This window comes from Panthera pardus, unplaced genomic scaffold (assembly GCF_024362965.1).
Source record: "Panthera pardus isolate Hobbes unplaced genomic scaffold, ASM2436296v1 HiC_scaffold_1, whole genome shotgun sequence".
NCBI classification, from domain to species: domain Eukaryota; kingdom Metazoa; phylum Chordata; class Mammalia; order Carnivora; family Felidae; genus Panthera; species Panthera pardus.
In genome coordinates this window covers 57,261,181-57,275,921 of record NW_026526654.1, presented here as the reverse complement: position 1 = coordinate 57,275,921, position 14,741 = coordinate 57,261,181, and positions in this window count along the sequence as shown.

The window sequence follows — 14,741 nt, the reverse complement described above, 5'->3', positions numbered from 1 at the left end:
ATTAACTTTTTCTTTAAATTTGCAAACTAGAGTGTACAAACTCCATAGTAAAAATTTTCCAAAATTTCAGAGGCTTACAACCACAATGACTCAAATTAAGGGTATAACTCAAGTGGTTTCTTACTTTTTGCTCCAAACATAATTAAAGGAGGAACAAATTAAGTTACTGGTGATAAATCATTAAAAATGATGTTTAATGATAGGTCACTATATACTTCGTGAAATAAATTCAAAATACTTTATGGAAGGGGTGATTTGTAGACTCAAAACTTGCTTCTAGATTAGTACATGATTTTAGAGAGAAAAACAAATTCAATCGAGGTCCACACGACAACTAAGATTTTGTATGTAGCAAACGCCACTATTTTGAGCTCCTTCTGAAAGGTACTTCCCTGTTCTCTGAGATATGTGCCAGTTGTGGATGCCCTAAAACTTATCAATCACTAACTTTATTTTTTCTTGGGAGAGCATTCATAAATTGAACTTTTAAAAAAATAAAAAACTTGCTGTATTGAGAACCAGGAATTACGCTATGGCTTTCTTCTGTCTGCCATTTTACATTCTTAATTAGATTCATATCAATGAAATATTAAGGCTTTAAAAAATACTGTGACTTACAGACACACAGATGAGCATTTTTATATAAATTTCCAATTTTATTCCCATGTCACTTGCATTTCTGCACTGAGCTTGCATAAAGATAAATGATACCTGAAGATCAATATTGTCTCTACGTGTGGCACTGTGAATCTAGCTAACTCCTTGATGAGCTGATCTGTAGCAAAAGAAGATGCCTTGGTAAGTCACCTGTAATTGGCGTTGTACAATATTAGTTAATATTTGTATGTAAGGCATGCTAGGTAATTAGAAACGTTCAAACACTGTTATGAGGCATGTTTGCAAATCACTTAATGGAAACATCTTACCTTTTCATCGTCATTTAACTTTTCATTGCTGCTTATCATCAGTAATCTTCTTCATACTCACAATAGTCTCATGAGATACAAAAACAATGAAGATCATCTACAGAGATGATCCAAGGCCACACAGCTACTTGAAAGAAAATGTCATCCTCTTACTACTTTTTTCTTTATGATAGGTTTTTTTCTTTAAATATCTGACTACTCACAAGTTAAAATACAGTTGTAAAGGTGAAACATGTAAAACATATATAGGCATATATCACATAAAAGTCTTAATAATGTTTAAAATTATTCCCCTTTATTTTAAATTGGAATCTCCTTGAAGGCAAAAATGTTCAGGGAAACTCTCTTCCACAGTTAGAATAATTTATGGGGGTCTAAGATATCATCACGTGATTAATACAACCTTACATAACATTAAAGTTTTTCAGTATTATACCCTTCAGGATAGTCCACATCACCCCTGTGTAGTTCTCTCTCCCACAGCTAGAGATTACCTGTGTAACCAACATGATATTGCAGAAAAGATAAAATGTGACTTCCAGCTCAGGTCATAGAAAACATTGCAATAGTTGTTTCACTCTTAGATTATTTGCTCTGGGAGAAGCCAACTGCTGTGTAGTGAGGATACTCAAGTTATCACTATGGAGAGGGCCAAGGACAAGGAGCTAGTCTTCTGTCTATAACTGGAACTAAGGTCTCCTTTCAAAAGACATTGAATGACTTCTAACCATTTTTTAATTGGATTATTTGTTTTTGGGTGTTGAGTTTTATAAGCTCTTTCTATATTTTGGATACTAACTCTTTATTAGATATATCATTTGCAAATATCTTTTCCCATTCCATAGGTTGCCTTTTAGTTTTGTTGATGGACATTTTTTTTTTCAAAGAAAACATCTATATGGCTAACAGACACATGAAAAGATGGTCAATGTCACTGATAATAAGGGTAGTACAAATCAAAACTACAATGAGACATCACCTCACACCTGTAAGAATGGCAAAAATCAACAACACAAGAAACAATGGGTGTTGGCAAGGATTTGGAGAAAGGGTAACCCTCTTGTGTCATTGGTGGGAATGCAAACTGGTGCAGCCACTCTGTAAAATAGTATGGAGGTGTCTCAAAAAGTTAAAAACAGAACTACTAGGTATGTGATTGCACTAGTAGGTATTTACTTAAAGAACACAAAAAATACTAATTCAATGGGATACATGCACCCCAATGTTTATAGCAATATTGTCTATAATAGCCAAACTATGGAGACAGGCCCAAATGTCCACTGACTGACTGACTGATGAATGGATAAAGAAATATATATATTTTTATATATAATGGAATATTACTCAGCCATCAAAAAGAACAAAATCTTGCCATTTGCAATGGCATGGGTAGAGCTAGAGAGTAATACACCAAGCAAAATAAGTCAGTCACAGAAAGACAAATATCATATGATTTTACTCATATGAGGAGTTTAAGAAACAAAACAAATGAACAAAGGGAAAAAGAGAGAGAGAGAGACAAAAACCAAGAAACAGACTCTTAACTATAGAGAATAAACTGGTGGTTACCAGAGGGGAGGTGAGTGGGAGATGGGTTAAATGGATGATGGGAATTAAGGAGTGCACTTGTAGTGAAGAGTACCGTTTATTGTATGGAAGTGTTGAATCATTATATTGTACACCTGAAAATAATATTACAGTGTATGTTAACCAACTGGAATTTAAATTAAAAAAAATTTAAATTAAAAAAAAAGAAGCAAAGAATTTAAAAAGAAGACATTGAGTGAATCATGTTGGAAGGGAATCCTCTTACTCACGTCATGCCTTCAGATAACTTCAGCCCAAAAGACACCTTGTCTATAGGCTCATAAGAGACCCTGGGCTTGAATGACTTGGTTAAGCTGCTCCTGAATTCCTGCCCCACAGAAACCATGAGATAAATAAATGTGTTTTTGTTTTTGTTTTTGTTTTTTGTTTTAATTTTAAGCTGCTATGCTTCTGGGTAATTAGTTATGGAGCAGTAGATAACTACAGATGATTCTAATATTCCTCAAAACACCCAAATTTCACTAGGTAGGCATGACTCTCATTACAGGAAGGGTGTTGTTTCAGTGTATGCAAAAGCCCCTGAGAAAAACTAGAGGTGACTAAGTAGCAGGGGCAGGGGGAGGTACTGTGGGAGCTGGTCTTGAAGGACAAAATCGGATGAAACGTGGAGTAGGGAAAGGGAAAATCCAAGCAAAATAATAGAATATATCTAGCCATGAAAGTATAGAAATATATGGTCCCTAAAGCAAATTTGAAGCAGTTCATTGCAGTTGACAAAGCTTGTGTTGCTGGTGTAGGTGAAGTGGTTGATGGATCTTCAGAGGTAAGCAGGAGAAGAACAAGGGAAGGCCTTCCTTAGGTGGAAGGTAAGCTAAGATGGAATTTTAACCTGAAGGATCTTTGCAGTCATTGAAGGCTCTTCCATAGGGGAATGAGTACATTAAAAATGAGACTCAATTAGAGGGTGATGGCAATAATTCCAGCAATAAGTGGTAAATGTGAATTTAAATAAGTAGGAGTGGCCGTGGAGAGAAAGAGACCGATTGCAGAAATAACTGAGAAAATACTTCTAATGGGACTTAGCAACATTTTAATTTATGATCGAAGGAGAGCTGAGGGTGTATCAAATCTCTGCAATCACATAATTATAATCTTTCAATGTCTTCCCATTGAATAGGTTACAAAGGTAAACCAAGACATTTTAACTTGGGCTTACCAGCTTTTATACTCCCATTTCTTGTTACCCACTGCCCATTTGCTTTGTGACATACTGAAATCACCTGAACCGATGATTTACTTGATCTGAAGACTAAGCAGACAGTATGTTTCTCAAGAGACTAAGACTTATATGATTTTCCTTTTAAAAAACATTCTAGAACTACATATGTAGTTGGTAATCAAAATATTTGATTAACTGACTTGGACTAAATTAAAACTCATTTTTATGCTTCGATTTGCCAAGCAGATAAGCAAACTCTTTATGGGGATAGAGAATATAGGAAATATAATAAAACAAGTAGACTTGAAGGTATAAAATTATTAATTTTAAAGGGCTTGTGAAGTATCAACGGTGAGTCAATAGATGGTTAGTTTTTTTCTGAGTGATAAGTTAAAAGGGACAAGGAAAACTTCCTGGAGAACATTTCAAAGGATAAGTAGCTACTCAGAGGTAGGAATGAAACCAAGAAATTATGTTATAGAAGCAAAAGGTGAGGACAACCTTAACAGGCAAGAAGTAATAATGGTGGCAGGTACAATGAATATTTATGAATGTTTATCTATCGTGCAATTGCTGTATGCCAGACATTGTTATTAAACGGCTTACAAGTATCATCTCATTTAATAGCTACAAAAAATTATGAGATAGGCACTGTTATTTTTATCCTTAACACACTAACAAATTGTGGTACAGTAAGAGAAGATAACATTGCAAATAAACAGCAGGGCATAGATTCAACCTATCATTGTACAATTTCAAGTTTAAACTCTTACATGTTATGTTTCAGAACATTCAAATTAAATAAAAATGCACTAGATATTTGCAATTAAAAGGTATCTGGTGACCATACCATCAATAATGTGAGCTTACCTATTGCTACATAGGAGTACTGCCCTAACACTTTTTGGTTTAAACAATGAGCATTTATTATCTTATGGAGGTCAGGAATCTGATTACGGCTTCGATGGGTGCCTCTAGCTCAAGGTATCTTGTGAAGTTATAGTCAAGCTGATGGTCCAGGCTGAGGGCTCATCTGAACACTCCATTAGGAGGTGAAGCAATCCACGGGATCCAACCTCATTCAGGTAGGTCTCTGCATGGGGCTTTCTGATACATGTAAACTAGCTTCCTCCAGGGCAAATGATCCAGGAGAGGGGGAAAAAGGACCAAAGACAAGATGGGATCACTGGCGATCATCTTGGAGGCTGCCAATCAAAACTATTTCTTATATAAAAATAACATCTATCAAACACACATATATATATATATTTATATATATGTGCGTGTATTTTTTCATATGTATAACAAGAGAATGAGAGAGTAGACAGACAGAGAAGAAGAAAGTGACAATGCACACACATAAACATATTCCCTTTGTGGTTCTATCCACAAAGAGGTCCCAGGAATAGCAATATTCCAATAAACCAGTGATTAGATTATGGTTTCTGAAAAACTTTCTCCACTAGAAAGAACTGGGACTTTCAGGTCCAAGTCAAGTAAAGTACAAGAAGGGCCCCAAAAATCTTATTGTGCCACAAATTAAGGAAAGATTCAATGAAGGAAGGTGTCTAAAAAACACAGGAACTGGCTTTAAGAGGCTACTGTTGATCAAACCTGAGCTATTTGAAGATTAAGATAAAGACAACATATTCTAAGTGAAACCATGTGCATTTAGTACGTCAGTTTGCTAGAGTTGCCATAACAAAGTACTGAAGACTGGGTGGCTTAAATAACCTAAATTTATTTTCTCACAGTTTGGAGGCTTCAGTCTGAGATTAAGCTGTTGGCACAAATAGTTCCTTCCGAGGACCATGAAGGAAGGCTCTGTTTCACACTTATCTCGTGTGTTTGTGGATGGCCGTCTTCTCCCTGTGTTTTCACATGTTCTTCCCTGGGTGGGACTGTGCCCAAATTTCCTCTTCACATACAAAAACCAGTCACAATGGACTAAAGGCCAACAATACTGACCTTATTTTAATTTATCTACTTCTACAGATCCTGTCTCCAAATACAATCACATTCTGAAATCCTGGAGGTTAGGACTTCCACATATAAATTTGGGGGAGGCCAGAATTCTGCCCATAACACTTAGTGATATGAACAAATAAGTAAATGAATCATGTACAAATAACTTGATGTTATAAATATTAAGTTCTTCCATTCAATGGAATAGCAACTAATAATAATCACTTAGCAGTGGAGAAGGCTAGCATACACCTCAAAATTAAGTGATATAAGTTTGGCATTGCTGAATATGCCTCTTGATATGATGCATGGAGAAGGACAGAGCCACCTTTTCTGCAGTATTTCTACCATTTTGCCTATTGTGAAGATGCTCATCCGAAAACAGCAGAACAACTCAAACTGAGGGACTTTCAAAAGACCACTGATTTGCATTCTTAAAAAAATGTTAAGGTTATAAAAGACAAGAAAAAAAAAACCTGAGAAACTCATCTTGGGTGAAGGAGGCCAGGGAGTTGTGACAATTACATACAATGAATAATCTTGTGTTAGATTCTCGTTCTATGATGGCCATTGTGAGGACAATCAGCGAAATGTGTAACTTAGGTGGTAGTATTAAATTGATGTTAATTTCTAGGTATTGATGGTTGCATTGTGGTTCTTTGGGAAAGTGCTCTTCTTAGGAAATACATACAAAAGTGCTAAGGGTTGATGAGGCATCGTGACTGGTGAATAATAGAGAAATATGGCAAAATACTGAATATTGAGGATTCCAGATATTAGAAGATTGCAAAAATGAGAGTTCTTTGTCCTGTTCTGTAAATGTTTCTATAAAATTGATCTCAGTTTTCTAAATGCCTCCAAATATACAACCACATAAGTAAATAGACCCAAATATTTTTTATAAAAATTCTTTCCAAACTTTGTAGAAGGGATCCACTCCCCATGCCTGATCTCTAGCTCACCAGATATTTCTACTCATCACTAACACACCTGATAATCCTTTTATGCGTTGTGACCCGTTTGGATGCATATGTTAGAAAAAGTAAACAGTGTTGTTCTAAATGTGCATGTTTTCATTGCATTTTGCTGTAAATCCCTTTTAGTATTCTATACTATTAAAACTCAGCACTAATTTTAAGTCCATGAATATTCATGCTGTTCACTGCTTTTAATTGTTACAGTGTATTTCTAAGAAACCACAGTGCTTTATCTAGCCATTCACCTAGTGTCAGACAAGTAAGTTCCCTCCAATTCCTAACTGGTGTAGACACCTACAATGAACCACTTTGTGTATATATGTAGTTAGTAATCTGTGTAAGAGTTTCTCCTGACAGAGCTAGGTTTCAAATTGCTGAATTGTAACATGCATGTATACTTTATTTCTCGAAACACTACCAAATTTATTTCCAAAATGGCTATAACAAAGATAACATGTAAATCATCCAGATTACCTTTTTGTATATATTGAAAGTCAGAGATTCAACTTTATTTTGCCCACAAATTGAGCAAGGTTTTTAATCAGAATCCTCTAAAAATTCAATATATCTCAGAGGAAAATATCACATGATTTATCAACAAAACGCTTAAGTGGATATATATGTTAGCAAGCACTAATGATTCAAAAACTAAGGAAAACAGAAAAGGCTAGAAACTAATTGAACATGATGAAATCAGAACCAAACCGAACAAACAAGAAAGACAACAGCACTAACAAAATGTTTAAAAAGTTACCTTTCAATTCAGCAATAAGACAGAGAGAGCCTTTACTCTACCTGTTGAAAGTAGACGATTCATGTCTCAGATCTTGTAGACAACGGCGTAAGATATGAAAAAAAAGTGTAAATATTGAATAAAAAATAATGTTTTTGCTCAGAGCTAATATGGTTGCATACATAAAATATTCAATAACTCAATTAAAAGCCTTTTAAATTAATACAAACCATTTAGTAAGATGGCTGGATATAAAATAAATATGCAAAACCATCAGCTTTTATGTATATTAACAATCAGCGAGATGTAAGTCAAACCGTAACTTCATCTTCAGAATCGCCTGAGCGGCTCAGTCATTTGAGCATCCAGCCCTTGATTTTGGCTCAGATCATGATCCCAGGGTCGTGGGATTGAGTCCCGCATCCTGCTCCACACTTAGCGTGGAGCCTGCTGAAGATTCTGTCCCTCTGTCCCTCTCCCCTGCTTGTACTCTCTCTCTCTCCAAAAAATAGGAAAAAAATAGAGAAGGAATATTACATTATTTTTTAAACCCTTTCAAGATTTTGATATTTCATATTCATGTTTTTTCCCCAGCCATTATCCTAATCTTCCATACTGCATTACACTGTGGTTTGAATAGAGCAGCCATATGGTAAACTTAAAAAAAAAAAAAATCTGGGGCGCCCGTTGGTTAAGGGTCTGGCTCTTGATTTAGGCTCAGGTCATGATCTCACAGTTTGTGAATTTGAGTCCCATGTCAGGCTCTGAGCTGACAATGCAATGCCTGCTTGGGATTCTTCCTCTCCCTCCTTCTCTCTGCTCCTGCCCACTTACACACACACACACACACACACACACACACATACACACACACACTCACACACACACACACACACATACACACACATACACACACACTCTCTCTCTTTCTCTCTCAAAATAAATTAATTAAAAAAATTGAATCAATCCCTGTATCTCAGTGGGGTTTTTTTTGCCCTTATAGGCAAAAATATATGAAAAACAAATAAGCCAATTTACTAATTTTCAGACAGAAGGATCTATTTTTTAAACTTTTATTTAAATTCTAGTTAGTTAACATACAGTGTAATGTTCATTTCAGGTGTACAATACAGTGATTCCATACTTGCATACAACAGCCGGTGCTCATCACAAGTCCTCTCCTTAATCCCCATCACCTATTTAACAGAAGGGTCTATTTTAAATTGGTTGTAAAGTGTGAAGATAGGCCCATTCTATGCCTTCTTTGCTGCTCTCCTATCTCATTTTACCACATTGGTTAGCCCATTCGGTTTTCCACCATAAGGCATGGGTTGAATATTCACCTTACTAATGTCTTACCATTGCAGTTACTTGTCTGAGCAGATTGGCCACAAAATGCTGGAAGATATGTGGCACTATTTTTATTCATCTATTGTCTTCTGCTTTTAAGGAAGTAGCACCTTTCATGATAGCACTAGTGAACAGCTGTTGCTTAATTTCTGTAACTGATCATTACTGGGAATTGCCAAAAGAATTGTCACTCAGGTTATTTGTCCAAATGTCATTACATCTTGCTTACAATTTATATGCATTGAGGAATTAAAAAAAAACAAATTATGAGATATAGACATCAACTCACAGCTATGGAGTTTGGAATCTATTTGAAAGATGTTCAGATTAATACCATTTCATATCTTAATGTTAGCACATTTTAACGAGAAGTTTGAAAAACTGTTTGTAAAGTGCTGACCTAGAAAGAAGCCTCTAAAAAAATCATTTACTATGGATTTCTAACAGAACTAAACACTCCTCTCTTCTGTATTTGCTATCAATTTCTTGTCAGATACAATTCAAAACTCTGATCCTGATCCTTTACGACTTAAACAAGGCAGAGAAGAAGTTCTGCCCTTTACTGAATTCTGCTTTTAAACAAGGCGTGTTTTCAAGACACACATACAGTGGTAGACATTTTTTAAAGTGACAAAAGTGGATGGATAATTATTCAATTATTAATTAGAACCCAATTTTTTGACTGCAGAAGCTTGCGCAATTACGACTTCCCATAATGGCTAATATGTAGGTGTTCTGCTTTACTGTAAAAAAAAAAATCGTATAAGCCTTCCTTGTGTCCTAACTAATTAGATAAATAAGGTACTTTTGGCATAGTGCTGTATGCTATACAAGGTACTTTCAGCATACATCATTCCATTCAATAAATTGCAATTCTAAAATTGCCACAAAAATCTTCAGTATTATTCCAAATCATTTTGATCTAAGTGAAGACTGTGCCCCTCTGAAAATAGATTGAATCCAGAAGACACCCTATATAGACGACATATTTCCGTATCTGAAAGAGATTCTGTGAATAGCGGTAGCCATAGATTTCATTAATTGGAGACAAATCACATGTCCTGGATTCTGTAAGAGTGATAGCTCATAAAATAGTACCGTGACAAGTCAAAATAATCAAATTGTGTTGATAAAGTCGAGGTATTCCTTACTCTGACCAGCACCAGCTCTGTAATTGTAAACACTAAATGCAAAATGAACATTTAAAGCCTGTTCTTTAAAATTTATTCAGAAGTTGAAGTCTGTGGGGCACCTGGGTGGCTCAATCGGTTAAGTGTGCAACTTCGGCTCAGGTCATGATCTCGTGGTCTGGGGGTTGCACAGAGCCTGGAGCCTGCTTCAGATTCTGTCTCTGTCTCTCTCTGTCTCTCTCTGTCTCTCTCTCTCTGAACTTCCCCAACTCATGCTCTGTCTCTCTCCATCTCTCAAAAATGAATACACATTAAAAAATTAAAAAAAAAAAGTTTGAAGTTTGCAGCAGCAAAGCATTAAACCACACATGGAAAAATTTCTGACTGGTTCCTTGCGTGACTGCACAGATTTCATGCCTAAGAAGATGGCTCTGATTATAACAGTACATGTGCAATAGATTAATAGTAATAAAATATTTGTGTGAAAACTACTATGTGCCAGACAATGTTGAGTTTTTTGTGTCCTGCATCACTTTTCACCCCCAGAAAACAAAGACTGTGAGGAGTAGTATTTATTGTCTCATTCTAGGGATGAAGTAACTGAGGCTAAGATTTTGCAAATTCATCCCATGTCTTTAGGAATGTAAAATGTTTCTATTCTTCACTTTTTTCCTGCAATGGATTTATATTTAAGTAATGATTATAACTTATAAGGAGGAGGGTTTTCAAAGGGGGTTACTCTAATAATGAAATTTGGAAGATCTACTGAGTTCAGCTGAGGAAGAAGACGACTCTTGTCAACCTCCCTTCTCCTGGTCCCAGTCTTGACTTTGTGGCACTCCTACAAGCTTCTTTTTCATAATTTTGGGTATTTCCACAGGCTAGAAGATTTTTCTTTCACTTTCAAACTTGTTGCAGCTTCTTTGATTTGATTAACATACAGTTAGAGATAAAATATGTAAGTAATTTTAGTTCCTGCTTTATCTATGAATGCAAAGCTTGGATGAGGATTTGGTTTTCACTCCTTCCATATCTCCTAGTAACGCTTCTTCTAGATTTTAGCACAAAATGAAAGTGGTCTGAGCCAGAAAGATGCTACAATGGGGAGGAAACCTTGCCTTTTGCAAATGTCTAAGTGGTATCACTACAGCTAGGATAGACAAGCCTCAAGGTCTACATTTATGCTCTACATATCCATAACCCATTTGTTTTTTTGTTTCAAGTTTTTTATTTAAATTCTAGTTGACATACAGTGTAATATTGGTTTCAGGAGTGGAATTTTAGTGATCATCACTTACATATAATAAATACCCAGTGCTCATCCCAAGTGCCCTCCTTAATATCCACCACATATTTAGCCCACTCCCCACTCCTCTCCAGCAACCCTCAGCTTGCCCTCTATCATTAAGAGTCTCTTATGCACAATCCATTTTTGACCACTGTATGCTGTAGAAAAATCATCTTTGTTCATCATATAATATGCTGGCAATTCCATGGTCAAGACCTTAAAATTAATTACATTTTTCATTTTTTAAATAATATTTTAATGAACATGTTTTTGCATATATATTTAATTTTCCTTGAAGATATTTCATTGGGGTGAAATCTCAAAGGAGTCATTACTGACTCAGAGGCTATGTACTTTACTGAAATCAACTTTAAACCATTTTTGTGATTATAAAGATTACAAGGTTATTTTAGACAGTGAGAAACTACGTAAAATACAAAGATAAAATCACCTCAAATTAGAATAAACAGAATTAGTCACTGTTAGAATTTTAGCATAGATTTCCTCCTCTCAGTCATATTTCTCTCTCTTTCTGTAGGCATGCAAACACGCATGAATGTATGTGTGTAAGCATGTATATTTGAAATAGTTATCATATTTACACTATATATATATATATATATATATATATATATATTTGTGTTTATGTGTTTTTCGCTTAACATTTTAGCGTTAGCTTTTTACTGGGGCATTAAAAATATTCCCAATTATAGCTTTTACTGTCTTTACACTAGCTGAAAGAGTTAGGCTATATTTCCACAATTTAGCCTTTTGCCCATCATTGAGATTTAATTTCAAATGGGGGCTCATATATAAATATAGCTGTGAGGAATACAATTTGTGAATATTTTCCTAAGTCAAAAATTTGTTAAGAATTTATTTTTGTTATTTTTTAAAGTTTATTTATTTATTTTGAGAGAGAGAAAGAGAGCAGGAGGTGGGGCAGAGACAGAGGGAGAGAGAGAATCCCAAGGTTCTACTGTCAGTGCAGAACCCGACTCCAGGCTCGAACTCATAAACCGTGAGATCATGACCTGAGGCTGAAATCAAGAGTACGATGCTTTACCTACTGAGCCACCCAAGTGCCCCTTACGCCAAATTAAAAAAAATAAATAAATAACAATGTGAAAATATACTCTTTTTTTAGACTGCTGGCTTACTCTCTATGAAAGCCATACTCATTTACACACCATCGTGAGTGCTTCAGAGTGCCTGAAATAGGCACTCTCAAAACTGCCAGTTTTGAGAATTAAATGACTTTTAAGCCATTACTGATTTGATTCAGTAAAAATTATTTTTCATTGTTTTTACTTGCTTATCTTGAAAAGGTATTCAAATGTACATCAGCCATTGTCAAGTATCTATTTTGTTACCTTGTTTGTGATGTACAGTTATTTGTTACAAATTAAAAGTATTAATACTTTGCAAATATGCTACAGATATTTTCCCATAGTTTTCCTCTTTATAGTAGCCAATTATTTATATACTTATGTGTCCATTTATTGTATAATCTTCAACTAAAAGAAACTGGAAAGAGGTTCAGGGAAAATGGAAAATGTTTATAGGTGAGATGGTTCTAAGCGTTGGTATCACCTAGTAGGTAAGTTGCTTTAGGAAGGACAATTGACTGGAAGGGTATTACTACCAGTCAATGGTAGTGGGGGTTTACACTACAGGGAAGTTCACACTAAGTTGAAGAGTCTCCCTCCCTGCTTCTCCCCTTTCTGTTACCTTTTTTTTTTTTCTTTTTTGAGTAGTAACATGCGATTTGTTACCATGACTTAAATTATTTTCTACCCATTTGTTGATGGTGGTAGTTTTCAATAGGAATTATGACTTTCTAAAAATTTATCAAATGCATTTTTGGAATGTCTGTTGACCATAAGGTTTCTCCATCTTTGACCCACTAGCCTGATTAATTATAGAGATGTAATTTTATGAAATAAAATTGAACACTTGAAGTCAATTCTTTTTGGTTATGGTTTGTCTCTGTTGGCTGGATTTGCATGTAGTTTACTTAGAATATTTGTAGGATGAGTGAGATTAGTCTGTTTTCTTTTCCTTGTTTTTGCACATAGTAGCTTTACAAAATTTATTGGAAACTTTATAGGTTCCGCTTTCTCTGAATTAATTTACATAAAGTGAGAATTATCATATTTATGAAAATTTAACAGAGCCCTCATATAAAACTTTATGGAACCAGAATATTTGGATTTCTTTTTATTTTATAGCTTTTTGATGTCTTTCATGAGTAATAATCTGTTTCTGGTTTTATGGTATTTCTATTATAAATTTCTAAATTCATTTTTAATATAAAGTAATATATTTTATTATGATTTTAAAATTTGTTAGCATAAATTTGCCAAAGTAAGGTTTTACAGTTTTTAATATATTTTTCTTACTCTTCATGTTTGTGTACTTTCTCTGTTTTCCTTCTGTAACTATAATTTTGATCATTTTCATAAAAAAGTTACTCTGTGCTACGTTGTAGGTATATTTTAATTATATAGTTTATTATCTCTACATTTATCTTTATGGCTCTTTTACCTCCTATTGTTAAAAGTTCTTTGTTATTTTTTCTTATGTTAGGTTTAAATGATAAATTTATTTACACTTTGATTTTATTTGAAAATTAAAATGTCCTTTAAGTAAATATTTTCTAATGAATACAACTTTGGCCATAACTTATACATTTTGAAATGCAAAATATTAAATATAATTATTTTCAGAATATTTGTAATTAAATTCTTATTTCTTTGATCAACTTTATTTTAAAATTACAATTTTATTTTATCATAGTTAAAAAACAGGAAAATACTGTACCATATGCAGTCATCAATAATTTGACTTTTTTAGTGTTTATTTATCCTTCCTGATTTTATTAGTGAGAGTAATGCTAGATACCATAATAAATAAATGCTCAAATTTCAGGGTATATCTCAAAATTTTTCTCTCCTTTACATAATTTATAGTCCATTGTGGATTTAATGGTTAATGGTTACCTTTTTTCTGCTTTGTGATTGAGGGACATAACTTATGGCTTATTCCTTTCCTTCCCTTCCTTTTTTTCTTTTAATGGCTAAGACCTCAGAATTATTCTCTTCCATATTTTACTTCTAATATGACATTAATATGTGTCTTATATATTTTCCATTCTTGTGTCATTCTCTTTTTTTAAATTTCAATCTGTTATTAGTTCCCTAAATTAGTAATATTTTTCTTCATAAAGTATCTTTTTCTGAAATTATATTGTAAAGAAGTCCTACCACCAGAATCTTATGGCAACATTCTTTTTTTTTCTTTTTTGCTTTTATTATGAAAGCATGGGCCTCACTTAAGACTTACTATAGCCTCTACTAAGTTAAACTTCCAGAGTAAATAAGATACACCTTTCTGTTTCAGAACCAATGTTCTAGAAGAATCCCAACCCTTTACTCCACCTGTCTTTCCAAACTTTACGGAAAAAGGTTAACATGGATCAATTGAAGACTAAAAAGACCATTGAACTGCATGAATGCTTTGGGTTGGACCTTACTGTCTAAAGCACAAGGGCTAATGCTTCTTACACCCTCATGGTCTAGACTATAAGTTCTCTCTTTCTGCAC